The 15,545-nt window shown below is 37.5% G+C and overlaps 5 non-coding genes and 24 pseudogenes across 5 annotated transcripts; all 29 read right to left on the reverse strand.

Moving 5' to 3' along the window:
- Positions 1-384: 384 nt before the first annotated feature.
- Positions 385-503, reverse strand: LOC124317483 (annotated as a pseudogene).
- A 412-nt stretch (positions 504-915) lies between these two features.
- LOC124317166 lies at positions 916-1,034 on the reverse strand (annotated as a pseudogene).
- A 412-nt stretch (positions 1,035-1,446) lies between these two features.
- LOC124317167 lies at positions 1,447-1,565 on the reverse strand (annotated as a pseudogene).
- A 413-nt stretch (positions 1,566-1,978) lies between these two features.
- Positions 1,979-2,097, reverse strand: LOC124317484 (annotated as a pseudogene).
- A 413-nt stretch (positions 2,098-2,510) lies between these two features.
- Positions 2,511-2,629, reverse strand: LOC124317485 (annotated as a pseudogene).
- A 412-nt stretch (positions 2,630-3,041) lies between these two features.
- Positions 3,042-3,160, reverse strand: LOC124317168 (annotated as a pseudogene).
- Positions 3,161-3,573: 413 nt separating this feature from the next.
- LOC124317486 lies at positions 3,574-3,692 on the reverse strand (annotated as a pseudogene).
- A 412-nt stretch (positions 3,693-4,104) lies between these two features.
- LOC124317169 lies at positions 4,105-4,223 on the reverse strand (annotated as a pseudogene).
- Positions 4,224-4,636: 413 nt separating this feature from the next.
- LOC124317170 lies at positions 4,637-4,755 on the reverse strand. Its single transcript, XR_006912075.1, has one exon. It is a non-coding gene; the product is annotated as a 5S ribosomal RNA (ribosomal RNA).
- A 413-nt stretch (positions 4,756-5,168) lies between these two features.
- Positions 5,169-5,287, reverse strand: LOC124317171 (annotated as a pseudogene).
- Positions 5,288-5,700: 413 nt separating this feature from the next.
- LOC124317173 lies at positions 5,701-5,819 on the reverse strand (annotated as a pseudogene).
- A 413-nt stretch (positions 5,820-6,232) lies between these two features.
- Positions 6,233-6,351, reverse strand: LOC124317182. The gene has a single exon (XR_006912076.1). It is a non-coding gene; the product is annotated as a 5S ribosomal RNA (ribosomal RNA).
- A 413-nt stretch (positions 6,352-6,764) lies between these two features.
- On the reverse strand, positions 6,765-6,883 carry LOC124317174 (annotated as a pseudogene).
- A 413-nt stretch (positions 6,884-7,296) lies between these two features.
- On the reverse strand, positions 7,297-7,415 carry LOC124317175 (annotated as a pseudogene).
- Positions 7,416-7,828: 413 nt separating this feature from the next.
- On the reverse strand, positions 7,829-7,947 carry LOC124317195. Its single transcript, XR_006912078.1, has one exon. It is a non-coding gene; the product is annotated as a 5S ribosomal RNA (ribosomal RNA).
- Positions 7,948-8,360: 413 nt separating this feature from the next.
- Positions 8,361-8,479, reverse strand: LOC124317176 (annotated as a pseudogene).
- Positions 8,480-8,891: 412 nt separating this feature from the next.
- On the reverse strand, positions 8,892-9,010 carry LOC124317508 (annotated as a pseudogene).
- A 412-nt stretch (positions 9,011-9,422) lies between these two features.
- Positions 9,423-9,541, reverse strand: LOC124317509 (annotated as a pseudogene).
- Positions 9,542-9,954: 413 nt separating this feature from the next.
- Positions 9,955-10,073, reverse strand: LOC124317035 (annotated as a pseudogene).
- Positions 10,074-10,486: 413 nt separating this feature from the next.
- Positions 10,487-10,605, reverse strand: LOC124317037 (annotated as a pseudogene).
- Positions 10,606-11,017: 412 nt separating this feature from the next.
- On the reverse strand, positions 11,018-11,136 carry LOC124317511 (annotated as a pseudogene).
- Positions 11,137-11,549: 413 nt separating this feature from the next.
- Positions 11,550-11,668, reverse strand: LOC124317038 (annotated as a pseudogene).
- Positions 11,669-12,082: 414 nt separating this feature from the next.
- On the reverse strand, positions 12,083-12,201 carry LOC124317177 (annotated as a pseudogene).
- Positions 12,202-12,614: 413 nt separating this feature from the next.
- LOC124317039 lies at positions 12,615-12,733 on the reverse strand (annotated as a pseudogene).
- A 414-nt stretch (positions 12,734-13,147) lies between these two features.
- On the reverse strand, positions 13,148-13,266 carry LOC124317066 (annotated as a pseudogene).
- A 413-nt stretch (positions 13,267-13,679) lies between these two features.
- LOC124317207 lies at positions 13,680-13,798 on the reverse strand. Its single transcript, XR_006912079.1, has one exon. It is a non-coding gene; the product is annotated as a 5S ribosomal RNA (ribosomal RNA).
- Positions 13,799-14,211: 413 nt separating this feature from the next.
- Positions 14,212-14,330, reverse strand: LOC124317040 (annotated as a pseudogene).
- Positions 14,331-14,744: 414 nt separating this feature from the next.
- LOC124317178 lies at positions 14,745-14,863 on the reverse strand (annotated as a pseudogene).
- A 413-nt stretch (positions 14,864-15,276) lies between these two features.
- Positions 15,277-15,395, reverse strand: LOC124317219. Its single transcript, XR_006912080.1, has one exon. It is a non-coding gene; the product is annotated as a 5S ribosomal RNA (ribosomal RNA).
- Positions 15,396-15,545: the final 150 nt, after the last annotated feature.

The raw sequence follows: 15,545 nt of genomic DNA on the forward strand, positions 1-15,545 counted from the left end.
CCCAATGGATGAATAGAAAATCACTTCAAAGTGACAGAAATGTTTGTTCTTTGAATTTGGACTGGTAACCATCGCAAATAAAAAGCGCGATCAACTTTGAAAATCTCGCAATGAAATTCATCCAGAATCATTCCTATAGATGAATTGAACCTATCCCTATGTCATTGAAATTTTTGATCTACGAATTTGGACTGGTAACCATTGCGATTAAAAAACGCGATAAAATTTGACAAACTCTCAATGGAATTGATCCAGAATCATTCTTATAGATGAATTGAACCTATCTCTAAGGCATTGAAATGTTTCATCTACGAAATTGGACTGGTAACCATCGTGATTGAAAAAAAATGTCAAGAAATTTGTTATTGAAAACAAACTATCCATCGCCAACAACATCCCGTATTCCCAAGCGGTCACCCTTCCAAGTACTAACGGGACTCGACGTAACTTAACTTCTGGGAGCTGACGAGACCAGGTGCGTTCTACGTGATATGGCCGTTGACATTCAAAAATGAAAATTTACCCTCCCAGTCCCAATGGATGAATAGAAAATCACTTCAAAGTGACAGAAATGTTTGTTCATTGAATTTGGACTGGTAACCATCGCGAATAAAAAGCGCGATCAACTTTGAAAAACTCGCAATGAAATTCATCCAGAATCATTCCTATAGATGAATTGAACCTATCCCTATGTCATTGAAATTTTTGATCTACGAATTTGGACTGGTAACCATCACGATTAATAACGCGATAAAATTTGACAAACTCTCAATGGAATTGATCCAGAATCATTCTTATAGATGAATTGAACCTATCTCTAAGGCATTGAAATGTTTCATCTACGAAATTGGACTGGTAACCATCGTGATTGAAAAAAAATTTCAAGAAATTTGTTATTGAAAACAAACTATCCATCGCCAACGACATCCCGTATTCCCAAGCGGTCACCCTTCCAAGTACTAACGGGACTCGACGTAACTTAACTTCTGGGAGCTGACGAGACCAGGTGCGTTCTACGTGATATGGCCGTTGACATTCAAAAATGAAAATTTACCCTCCCAGTCCCAATGGATGAATAGAAAATCACTTCAAAGTGACAGAAATGTTTGTTCTTTGAATTTGGACTGGTAACCATCGCAAATAAAAAGCGCGATCAACTTTGAAAATCTCGCAATGAAATTCATCCAGAATCATTCCTATAGATGAATTGAACCTATCCCTATGTCATTGAAATTTTTGATCTACGAATTTGGACTGGTAACCATCACGATTAATAACGCGATAAAATTTGACAAACTCTCAATGGAATTGATCCAGAATCATTCTTATAGATGAATTGAACCTATCTCTAAGGCATTGAAATGTTTCATCTACGAAATTGGACTGGTAACCATCGTGATTGAAAAAAAATGTCAAGAAATTTGTTATTGAAAACAAACTATCCATCGCCAACGACATCCCGTATTCCCAAGCGGTCACCCTTCCAAGTACTAACGGGACTCGACGTAACTTAACTTCTGGGAGCTGACGAGACCAGGTGCGTTCTACGTGATATGGCCGTTGACATTCAAAAATTAAAATTTACCCTCCCAGTCCCAATGGATGAATAGAAAATCACTTCAAAGTGACAGAAATGTTTGTTCATTGAATTTGGACTGGTAACCATCGCGAATAAAAAGCGCGATCAACTTTGAAAATCTCGCAATGAAATTCATCCAGAATCATTCCTATAGATGAATTGAACCTATCCCTATGTCATTGAAATTTTTGATCTACGAATTTGGACTGGTAACCATTGCGATTAAAAAACGCGATAAAATTTGACAAACTCTCAATGGAATTGATCCAGAATCATTCTTATAGATGAATTGAACCTATCTCTAAGGCATTGAAATGTTTCATCTACGAAATTGGACTGGTAACCATCGTGATTGAAAAAAAATGTCAAGAATTTTGTTATTGAAAACAAACTATCCATCGCCAACAACATCCCGTATTCCCAAGCGGTCACCCTTCCAAGTACTAACGGGACTCGACGTAACTTAACTTCTGGGAGCTGACGAGACCAGGTGCGTTCTACGTGATATGGCCGTTGACATTCAAAAATGAAAATTTACCCTCCCAGTCCCAATGGATGAATAGAAAATCACTTCAAAGTGACAGAAATGTTTGTTCTTTGAATTTGGACTGGTAACCATCGCAAATAAAAAGCGCGATCAACTTTGAAAATCTCGCAATGAAATTCATCCAGAATCATTCCTATAGATGAATTGAACCTATCCCTATGTCATTGAAATTTTTGATCTACGAATTTGGACTGGTAACCATTGCGATTAAAAAACGCGATAAAATTTGACAAACTCTCAATGGAATTGATCCAGAATCATTCTTATAGATGAATTGAACCTATCTCTAAGGCATTGAAATGTTTCATCTACGAAATTGGACTGGTAACCATCGTGATTGAAAAAAAATGTCAAGAAATTTGTTATTGAAAACAAACTATCCATCGCCAACAACATCCCGTATTCCCAAGCGGTCACCCTTCCAAGTACTAACGGGACTCGACGTAACTTAACTTCTGGGAGCTGACGAGACCAGGTGCGTTCTACGTGATATGGCCGTTGACATTCAAAAATGAAAATTTACCCTCCCAGTCCCAATGGATGAATAGAAAATCACTTCAAAGTGACAGAAATGTTTGTTCATTGAATTTGGACTGGTAACCATCGCGAATAAAAAGCGCGATCAACTTTGAAAAACTCACAATGAAATTCATCCAGAATCATTCCTATAGATGAATTGAACCTATCCCTATGTCATTGAAATTTTTGATCTACGAATTTGGACTGGTAACCATCACGATTAATAACGCGATAAAATTTGACAAACTCTCAATGGAATTGATCCAGAATCATTCTTATAGATGAATTGAACCTATCTCTAAGGCATTGAAATGTTTCATCTACGAAATTGGACTGGTAACCATCGTGATTGAAAAAAAATGTCAAGAAATTTGTTATTGAAAACAAACTATCCATCGCCAACGACATCCCGTATTCCCAAGCGGTCACCCTTCCAAGTACTAACGGGACTCGACGTAACTTAACTTCTGGGAGCTGACGAGACCAGGTGCGTTCTACGTGATATGGCCGTTGACATTCAAAAATGAAAATTTACCCTCCCAGTCCCAATGGATGAATAGAAAATCACTTCAAAGTGACAGAAATGTTTGTTCTTTGAATTTGGACTGGTAACCATCGCAAATAAAAAGCGCGATCAACTTTGAAAATCTCGCAATGAAATTCATCCAGAATCATTCCTATAGATGAATTGAACCTATCCCTATGTCATTGAAATTTTTGATCTACGAATTTGGACTGGTAACCATTGCGATTAAAAAACGCGATAAAATTTGACAAACTCTCAATGGAATTGATCCAGAATCATTCTTATAGATGAATTGAACCTATCTCTAAGGCATTGAAATGTTTCATCTACGAAATTGGACTGGTAACCATCGTGATTGAAAAAAAATGTCAAGAAATTTGTTATTGAAAACAAACTATCCATCGCCAACAACATCCCGTATTCCCAAGCGGTCACCCTTCCAAGTACTAACGGGACTCGACGTAACTTAACTTCTGGGAGCTGACGAGACCAGGTGCGTTCTACGTGATATGGCCGTTGACATTCAAAAATGAAAATTTACCCTCCCAGTCCCAATGGATGAATAGAAAATCACTTCAAAGTGACAGAAATGTTTGTTCATTGAATTTGGACTGGTAACCATCGCGAATAAAAAGCGCGATCAACTTTGAAAAACTCACAATGAAATTCATCCAGAATCATTCCTATAGATGAATTGAACCTATCCCTATGTCATTGAAATTTTTGATCTACGAATTTGGACTGGTAACCATCACGATTAATAACGCGATAAAATTTGACAAACTCTCAATGGAATTGATCCAGAATCATTCTTATAGATGAATTGAACCTATCTCTAAGGCATTGAAATGTTTCATCTACGAAATTGGACTGGTAACCATCGTGATTGAAAAAAAATGTCAAGAAATTTGTTATTGAAAACAAACTATCCATCGCCAACGACATCCCGTATTCCCAAGCGGTCACCCTTCCAAGTACTAACGGGACTCGACGTAACTTAACTTCTGGGAGCTGACGAGACCAGGTGCGTTCTACGTGATATGGCCGTTGACATTCAAAAATTAAAATTTACCCTCCCAGTCCCAATGGATGAATAGAAAATCACTTCAAAGTGACAGAAATGTTTGTTCATTGAATTTGGACTGGTAACCATCGCGAATAAAAAGCGCGATCAACTTTGAAAATCTCGCAATGAAATTCATCCAGAATCATTCCTATAGATGAATTGAACCTATCCCTATGTCATTGAAATTTTTGATCTACGAATTTGGACTGGTAACCATTGCGATTAAAAAACGCGATAAAATTTGACAAACTCTCAATGGAATTGATCCAGAATCATTCTTATAGATGAATTGAACCTATCTCTAAGGCATTGAAATGTTTCATCTACGAAATTGGACTGGTAACCATCGTGATTGAAAAAAAATGTCAAGAAATTTGTTATTGAAAACAAACTATCCATCGTCAACGACATCCCGTATTCCCAAGCGGTCACCCTTCCAAGTACTAACGGGACTCGACGTAACTTAACTTCTGGGAGCTGACGAGACCAGGTGCGTTCTACGTGATATGGCCGTTGACATTCAAAAATGAAAATTTACCCTCCCAGTCCCAATGGATGAATAGAAAATCACTTCAAAGTGACAGAAATGTTTGTTCATTGAATTTTGACTGGTAACCATCGCGAATAAAAAGCGCGATCAACTTTGAAAAACTCGCAATGAAATTCATCCAGAATCATTCCTATAGATGAATTGAACCTATCCCTATGTCATTGAAATTTTTGATCTACGAATTTGGACTGGTAACCATCACGATTAAAAAACGCGATAAAATTTGACAAACTCTCAATGGAATTGATCCAGAATCATTCTTATAGATGAATTGAACCTATCTCTAAGGCATTGAAATGTTTCATCTACGAAATTGGACTGGTAACCATCGTGATTGAAAAAAAATGTCAAGAAATTTGTTATTGAAAACAAACTATCCATCGCCAACGACATCCCGTATTCCCAAGCGGTCACCCTTCCAAGTACTAACGGGACTCGACGTAACTTAACTTCTGGGAGCTGACGAGACCAGGTGCGTTCTACGTGATATGGCCGTTGACATTCAAAAATGAAAATTTACCCTCCCAGTCCCAATGGATGAATAGAAAATCACTTCAAAGTGACAGAAATGTTTGTTCATTGAATTTTGACTGGTAACCATCGCGAATAAAAAGCGCGATCAACTTTGAAAAACTCGCAATGAAATTCATCCAGAATCATTCCTATAGATGAATTGAACCTATCCCTATGTCATTGAAATTTTTGATCTACGAATTTGGACTGGTAACCATCACGATTAAAAAACGCGATAAAATTTGACAAACTCTCAATGGAATTGATCCAGAATCATTCTTATAGATGAATTGAACCTATCTCTAAGGCATTGAAATGTTTCATCTACGAAATTGGACTGGTAACCATCGTGATTGAAAAAAAATGTCAAGAAATTTGTTATTGAAAACAAACTATCCATCGCCAACGACATCCCGTATTCCCAAGCGGTCACCCTTCCAAGTACTAACGGGACTCGACGTAACTTAACTTCTGGGAGCTGACGAGACCAGGTGCGTTCTACGTGATATGGCCGTTGACATTCAAAAATTAAAATTTACCCTCCCAGTCCCAATGGATGAATAGAAAATCACTTCAAAGTGACAGAAATGTTTGTTCATTGAATTTGGACTGGTAACCATCGCGAATAAAAAGCGCGATCAACTTTGAAAATCTCGCAATGAAATTCATCCAGAATCATTCCTATAGATGAATTGAACCTATCCCTATGTCATTGAAATTTTTGATCTACGAATTTGGACTGGTAACCATTGCGATTAAAAAACGCGATAAAATTTGACAAACTCTCAATGGAATTGATCCAGAATCATTCTTATAGATGAATTGAACCTATCTCTAAGGCATTGAAATGTTTCATCTACGAAATTGGACTGGTAACCATCGTGATTGAAAAAAAATGTCAAGAAATTTGTTATTGAAAACAAACTATCCATCGTCAACGACATCCCGTATTCCCAAGCGGTCACCCTTCCAAGTACTAACGGGACTCGACGTAACTTAACTTCTGGGAGCTGACGAGACCAGGTGCGTTCTACGTGATATGGCCGTTGACATTCAAAAATGAAAATTTACCCTCCCAGTCCCAATGGATGAATAGAAAATCACTTCAAAGTGACAGAAATGTTTGTTCATTGAATTTTGACTGGTAACCATCGCGAATAAAAAGCGCGATCAACTTTGAAAAACTCGCAATGAAATTCATCCAGAATCATTCCTATAGATGAATTGAACCTATCCCTATGTCATTGAAATTTTTGATCTACGAATTTGGACTGGTAACCATCACGATTAAAAAACGCGATAAAATTTGACAAACTCTCAATGGAATTGATCCAGAATCATTCTTATAGATGAATTGAACCTATCTCTAAGGCATTGAAATGTTTCATCTACGAAATTGGACTGGTAACCATCGTGATTGAAAAAAAATGTCAAGAAATTTGTTATTGAAAACAAACTATCCATCGCCAACGACATCCCGTATTCCCAAGCGGTCACCCTTCCAAGTACTAACGGGACTCGACGTAACTTAACTTCTGGGAGCTGACGAGACCAGGTGCGTTCTACGTGATATGGCCGTTGACATTCAAAAATGAAAATTTACCCTCCCAGTCCCAATGGATGAATAGAAAATCACTTCAAAGTGACAGAAATGTTTGTTCATTGAATTTTGACTGGTAACCATCGCGAATAAAAAGCGCGATCAACTTTGAAAAACTCGCAATGAAATTCATCCAGAATCATTCCTATAGATGAATTGAACCTATCCCTATGTCATTGAAATTTTTGATCTACGAATTTGGACTGGTAACCATCACGATTAAAAAACGCGATAAAATTTGACAAACTCTCAATGGAATTGATCCAGAATCATTCTTATAGATGAATTGAACCTATCTCTAAGGCATTGAAATGTTTCATCTACGAAATTGGACTGGTAACCATCGTGATTGAAAAAAAATGTCAAGAAATTTGTTATTGAAAACAAACTATCCATCGCCAACGACATCCCGTATTCCCAAGCGGTCACCCTTCCAAGTACTAACGGGACTCGACGTAACTTAACTTCTGGGAGCTGACGAGACCAGGTGCGTTCTACGTGATATGGCCGTTGACATTCAAAAATTAAAATTTACCCTCCCAGTCCCAATGGATGAATAGAAAATCACTTCAAAGTGACAGAAATGTTTGTTCATTGAATTTGGACTGGTAACCATCGCGAATAAAAAGCGCGATCAACTTTGAAAATCTCGCAATGAAATTCATCCAGAATCATTCCTATAGATGAATTGAACCTATCCCTATGTCATTGAAATTTTTGATCTACGAATTTGGACTGGTAACCATTGCGATTAAAAAACGCGATAAAATTTGACAAACTCTCAATGGAATTGATCCAGAATCATTCTTATAGATGAATTGAACCTATCTCTAAGGCATTGAAATGTTTCATCTACGAAATTGGACTGGTAACCATCGTGATTGAAAAAAAATGTCAAGAAATTTGTTATTGAAAACAAACTATCCATCGTCAACGACATCCCGTATTCCCAAGCGGTCACCCTTCCAAGTACTAACGGGACTCGACGTAACTTAACTTCTGGGAGCTGACGAGACCAGGTGCGTTCTACGTGATATGGCCGTTGACATTCAAAAATGAAAATTTACCCTCCCAGTCCCAATGGATGAATAGAAAATCACTTCAAAGTGACAGAAATGTTTGTTCATTGAATTTTGACTGGTAACCATCGCGAATAAAAAGCGCGATCAACTTTGAAAAACTCGCAATGAAATTCATCCAGAATCATTCCTATAGATGAATTGAACCTATCCCTATGTCATTGAAATTTTTGATCTACGAATTTGGACTGGTAACCATCACGATTAAAAAACGCGATAAAATTTGACAAACTCTCAATGGAATTGATCCAGAATCATTCTTATAGATGAATTGAACCTATCTCTAAGGCATTGAAATGTTTCATCTACGAAATTGGACTGGTAACCATCGTGATTGAAAAAAAATGTCAAGAAATTTGTTATTGAAAACAAACTATCCATCGCCAACGACATCCCGTATTCCCAAGCGGTCACCCTTCCAAGTACTAACGGGACTCGACGTAACTTAACTTCTGGGAGCTGACGAGACCAGGTGCGTTCTACGTGATATGGCCGTTGACATTCAAAAATGAAAATTTACCCTCCCAGTCCCAATGGATGAATAGAAAATCACTTCAAAGTGACAGAAATGTTTGTTCATTGAATTTGGACTGGTAACCATCGCGAATAAAAAGCGCGATCAACTTTGAAAATCTCGCAATGAAATTCATCCAGAATCATTCCTATAGATGAATTGAACCTATCCCTATGTCATTGAAATTTTTGATCTACGAATTTGGACTGGTAACCATTGCGATTAAAAACGCGATAAAATTTGACAAACTCTCAATGGAATTGATCCAGAATCATTCTTATAGATGAATTGAACCTATCTCTAAGGCATTGAAATGTTTCATCTACGAAATTGGACTGGTAACCATCGTGATTGAAAAAAAATGTCAAGAAATTTGTTATTGAAAACAAACTATGCATCGTCAACGACATCCCGTATTCCCAAGCGGCCACCCTTCCAAGTACTAACGGGACTCGACGTAACTTAACTTCTGGGAGCTGACGAGACCAGGTGCGTTCTACGTGATATGGCCGTTGACATTCAAAAATGAAAATTTACCCTCCCAGTCCCAATGGATGAATAGAAAATCACTTCAAAGTGACAGAAATGTTTGTTCATTGAATTTGGACTGGTAACCATCGCGAATAAAAAGCGCGATCAACTTTGAAAATCTCGCAATGAAATTCATCCAGAATCATTCCTATAGATGAATTGAACCTATCCCTATGTCATTGAAATTTTTGATCTACGAATTTGGACTGGTAACCATTGCGATTAAAAACGCGATAAAATTTGACAAACTCTCAATGGAATTGATCCAGAATCATTCTTATAGATGAATTGAACCTATCTCTAAGGCATTGAAATGTTTCATCTACGAAATTGGACTGGTAACCATCGTGATTGAAAAAAAATGTCAAGAAATTTGTTATTGAAAACAAACTATGCGTCGTCAACGACATCCCGTATTCCCAAGCGGCCACCCTTCCAAGTACTAACGGGACTCGACGTAACTTAACTTCTGGGAGCTGACGAGACCAGGTGCGTTCTACGTGATATGGCCGTTGACATTCAAAAATGAAAATTTACCCTCCCAGTCCCAATGGATGAATAGAAAATCACTTCAAAGTGACAGAAATGTTTGTTCATTGAATTTGGACTGGTAACCATCGCGAATGAAAAGCGCGATCAACTTTGAAAATCTCGCAATGAAATTCATCCAGAATCATTCCTATAGATGAATTGAACCTATCCCTATGTCATTGAAATTTTTGATCTACGAATTTGGACTGGTAACCATCACGATTAAAAAACGCGATAAAATTTGACAAACTCTCAATGGAATTGATCCAGAATCATTCTTATAGATGAATTGAACCTATCTCTAAGGCATTGAAATGTTTCATCTACGAAATTGGACTGGTAACCATCGTGATTGAAAAAAAATTTCAAGAAATTTGTTATTGAAAACAAACTATCCATCGCCAACGACATCCCGTATTCCCAAGCGGTCACACTTCCAAGTACTAACGGGACTCGACGTAACTTAACTTCTGGGAGCTGACGAGACCAGGTGCGTTCTACGTGATATGGCCGTTGACATTCAAAAATTAAAATTTACCCTCCCAGTCCCAATGGATGAATAGAAAATCACTTCAAAGTGACAGAAATGTTTGTTCATTGAATTTGGACTGGTAACCATCGCGAATGAAAAGCGCGATCAACTTTGAAAATCTCGCAATGAAATTCATCCAGAATCATTCCTATAGATGAATTGAACCTATCCCTATGTCATTGAAATTTTTGATCTACGAATTTGGACTGGTAACCATCACGATTAAAAAACGCGATAAAATTTGACAAACTCTCAATGGAATTGATCCAGAATCATTCTTATAGATGAATTGAACCTATCTCTAAGGCATTGAAATGTTTCATCTACGAAATTGGACTGGTAACCATCGTGATTGAAAAAAAATTTCAAGAAATTTGTTATTGAAAACAAACTATCCATCGCCAACGACATCCCGTATTCCCAAGCGGTCACACTTCCAAGTACTAACGGGACTCGACGTAACTTAACTTCTGGGAGCTGACGAGACCAGGTGCGTTCTACGTGATATGGCCGTTGACATTCAAAAATGAAAATTTACCCTCCCAGTCCCAATGGATGAATAGAAAATCACTTCAAAGTGACAGAAATGTTTGTTCATTGAATTTGGACTGGTAACCATCGCGAATAAAAAGCGCGATCAACTTTGAAAATCTCGCAATGAAATTCATCCAGAATCATTCCTATAGATGAATTGAACCTATCCCTATGTCATTGAAATTTTTGATCTACGAATTTGGACTGGTAACCATTGCGATTAAAAACGCGATAAAATTTGACAAACTCTCAATGGAATTGATCCAGAATCATTCTTATAGATGAATTGAACCTATCTCTAAGGCATTGAAATGTTTCATCTACGAAATTGGACTGGTAACCATCGTGATTGAAAAAAAATGTCAAGAAATTTGTTATTGAAAACAAACTATGCGTCGTCAACGACATCCCGTATTCCCAAGCGGCCACCCTTCCAAGTACTAACGGGACTCGACGTAACTTAACTTCTGGGAGCTGACGAGACCAGGTGCGTTCTACGTGATATGGCCGTTGACATTCAAAAATGAAAATTTACCCTCCCAGTCCCAATGGATGAATAGAAAATCACTTCAAAGTGACAGAAATGTTTGTTCATTGAATTTGGACTGGTAACCATCGCGAATGAAAAGCGCGATCAACTTTGAAAATCTCGCAATGAAATTCATCCAGAATCATTCCTATAGATGAATTGAACCTATCCCTATGTCATTGAAATTTTTGATCTACGAATTTGGACTGGTAACCATCACGATTAAAAAACGCGATAAAATTTGACAAACTCTCAATGGAATTGATCCAGAATCATTCTTATAGATGAATTGAACCTATCTCTAAGGCATTGAAATGTTTCATCTACGAAATTGGACTGGTAACCATCGTGATTGAAAAAAAATTTCAAGAAATTTGTTATTGAAAACAAACTATCCATCGCCAACGACATCCCGTATTCCCAAGCGGTCACACTTCCAAGTACTAACGGGACTCGACGTAACTTAACTTCTGGGAGCTGACGAGACCAGGTGCGTTCTACGTGATATGGCCGTTGACATTCAAAAATTAAAATTTACCCTCCCAGTCCCAATGGATGAATAGAAAATCACTTCAAAGTGACAGAAATGTTTGTTCATTGAATTTGGACTGGTAACCATCGCGAATGAAAAGCGCGATCAACTTTGAAAATCTCGCAATGAAATTTTATCCAGAATCATTCCTATAGATGAATTGAACCTATCCCTATGTCATTGAAATTTTTGATCTACGAATTTGGACTGGTAACCATCACGATTAAAAAACGCGATAAAATTTGACAAACTCTCAATGGAATTGATCCAGAATCATTCTTATAGATGAATTGAACCTATCTCTAAGGCATTGAAATGTTTCATCTACGAAATTGGACTGGTAACCATCGTGATTGAAAAAAAATTTCAAGAAATTTGTTATTGAAAACAAACTATCCATCGCCAACGACATCCCGTATTCCCAAGCGGTCACCCTTCCAAGTACTAACGGGACTCGACGTAACTTAACTTCTGGGAGCTGACGAGACCAGGTGCGTTCTACGTGATATGGCCGTTGACATTCAAAAATTAAAATTTACCCTCCCATTCCCAATGGATGAATAGAAAATCACTTCAAAGTGACAGAAATGTTTGTTCATTGAATTTTGACTGGTAACCATCGCGAGTAAAAACCGCGATCAACTTTGAAAAACTCGCAATGAAATTCATCCAGAATCATTCCTATAGATGAATTGAACCTATCCCTATGTCATTGAAATTTTTGATCTACGAATTTGGACTGGTAACCATCACGATTAAAAAACGCGATAAAATTTGACAAACTCTCAATGGAATTGATCCAGAATCATTCTTATAGATGAATTGAACCTATCTCTAAGGCATTGAAATGTTTCATCTACGAAATTGGACTGGTAACCATCGTGATTGAAAAAAAATTTCAAGAAATTTGTTATTGAAAACAAACTATCCATCGCCAACGACATCCCGTATTCCCAAGCGGTCACACTTCCAAGTACTAACGGGACTCGACGTAACTTAACTTCTGGGAGCTGACGAGACCAGGTGCGTTCTACGTGATATGGCCGTTGACATTCAAAAATTAAAATTTACCCTCCCAGTCCCAATGGATGAATAGAAAATCACTTCAAAGTGACAGAAATGTTTGTTCATTGAATTTGGACTGGTAACCATCGCGAATGAAAAGCGCGATCAACTTTGAAAATCTCGCAATGAAATTTTATCCAGAATCATTCCTATAGATGAATTGAACCTATCCCTATGTCATTGAAATTTTTGATCTACGAATTTGGACTGGTAACCATCACGATTAAAAAACGCGATAAAATTTGACAAACTCTCAATGGAATTGATCCAGAATCATTCTTATAGATGAATTGAACCTATCTCTAAGGCATTGAAATGTTTCATCTACGAAATTGGACTGGTAACCATCGTGATTGAAAAAAAATTTCAAGAAATTTGTTATTGAAAACAAACTATCCATCGCCAACGACATCCCGTATTCCCAAGCGGTCACCCTTCCAAGTACTAACGGGACTCGACGTAACTTAACTTCTGGGAGATGACGAGACCAGGTGCGTTCTACGTGATATGGCCGTTGACATTCAAAAATTAAAATTTACCCTCCCAGTCCCAATGGATGAATAGAAAATCACTTCAAAGTGACAGAAATGTTTGTTCATTGAATTTTGACTGGTAACCATCGCGAGTAAAAACCGCGATCAACTTTGAAAAACTCGCAATGAAATTCATCCAGAATCATTCCTATAGATGAATTGAACCTATCCCTATGTCATTGAAATTTTTGATCTACGAATTTGGACTGGTAACCATTGCGATTAAAAAACGCGATAAAATTTGACAAACTTTCAATGGAATTGATCCAGAATCATTCTTATAGATGAATTGAACCTATCTCTAAGGCATTGAAATGTTTCATCTACGAAATTGGACTGGTAACCATCGTGATTGAAAAAAAATGTCAAGAAATTTGTTATTGAAAACAAACTATCCATCGTCAACGACATCCCGTATTCCCAAGCGGTCACCCTTCCAAGTACTAACGGGACTCGACGTAACTTAACTTCTGGGAGCTGACGAGACCAGGTGCGTTCTACGTGATATGGCCGTTGACATTCGAAAATGAAAATTTACCCTCCCAGTCCCAATGGATGACTAGAAAATCACTTCAAAGTGACAGAAATGTTTGTTCATTGAATTTTGACTGGTAACCATCGCGAATAAAAAGCGCGATCAACTTTGAAAAACTCGCAATGAAATTCATCCAGAATCATTCCTATAGATGAATTGAACCTATCCCTATGTCATTGAAATTTTTGATCTACGAATTTGGACTGGTAACCATCACGATTAAAAAACGCGATAAAATTTGACAAACTCTCAATGGAATTGATCCAGAATCATTCTTATAGATGAATTGAACCTATCTCTAAGGCATTGAAATGTTTCATCTACGAAATTGGACTGGTAACCATCGTGATTGAAAAAAAATTTCAAGAAATTTGTTATTGAAAACAAACTATCCATCGCCAACGACATCCCGTATTCCCAAGCGGTCACACTTCCAAGTACTAACGGGACTCGACGTAACTTAACTTCTGGGAGCTGACGAGACCAGGTGCGTTCTACGTGATATGGCCGTTGACATTCAAAAATTAAAATTTACCCTCCCAGTCCCAATGGATGAATAGAAAATCACTTCAAAGTGACAGAAATGTTTGTTCATTGAATTTGGACTGGTAACCATCGCGAATGAAAAGCGCGATCAACTTTGAAAATCTCGCAATGAAATTTTATCCAGAATCATTCCTATAGATGAATTGAACCTATCCCTATGTCATTGAAATTTTTGATCTACGAATTTGGACTGGTAACCATCACGATTAAAAAACGCGATAAAATTTGACAAACTCTCAATGGAATTGATCCAGAATCATTCTTATAGATGAATTGAACCTATCTCTAAGGCATTGAAATGTTTCATCTACGAAATTGGACTGGTAACCATCGTGATTGAAAAAAAATTTCAAGAAATTTGTTATTGAAAACAAACTATCCATCGCCAACGACATCCCGTATTCCCAAGCGGTCACCCTTCCAAGTACTAACGGGACTCGACGTAACTTAACTTCTGGGAGCTGACGAGACCAGGTGCGTTCTACGTGATATGGCCGTTGACATTCAAAAATTAAAATTTACCCTCCCAGTCCCAATGGATGAATAGAAAATCACTTCAAAGTGACAGAAATGTTTGTTCATTGAATTTTGACTGGTAACCATCGCGAGTAAAAACCGCGATCAACTTTGAAAAACTCGCAATGAAATTCATCCAGAATCATTCCTATAGATGAATTGAACCTATCCCTATGTCATTGAAATTTTTGATCTACGAATTTGGACTGGTAACCATTGCGATTAAAAAACGCGATAAAATTTGACAAACTTTCAATGGAATTGATCCAGAATCATTCTTATAGATGAATTGAACCTATCTCTAAGGCATTGAAATGTTTCATCTACGAAATTGGACTGGTAACCATCGTGATTGAAAAAAAATGTCAAGAAATTTGTTATTGAAAACAAACTATCCATCGTCAACGACATCCCGTATTCCCAAGCGGTCACCCTTCCAAGTACTAACGGGACTCGACGTAACTTAACTTCTGGGAGCTGACGAGACCAGGTGCGTTCTACGTGATATGGCCGTTGACATTCGAAAATGAAAATTTACCCTCCCAGTCCCAATGGATGACTAGAAAATCACTTCAAAGTGACAGAAATGTTTGTTCATTGAATTTTGACTGGTAACCATCGCGAATAAAAAGCGCGATCAACTTTGAAAAACTCGCAATGAAATTCAT

This window comes from Daphnia pulicaria, unplaced genomic scaffold, assembly GCF_021234035.1.
Source record: "Daphnia pulicaria isolate SC F1-1A unplaced genomic scaffold, SC_F0-13Bv2 h1tg000057l, whole genome shotgun sequence".
NCBI classification, from domain to species: domain Eukaryota; kingdom Metazoa; phylum Arthropoda; class Branchiopoda; order Diplostraca; family Daphniidae; genus Daphnia; species Daphnia pulicaria.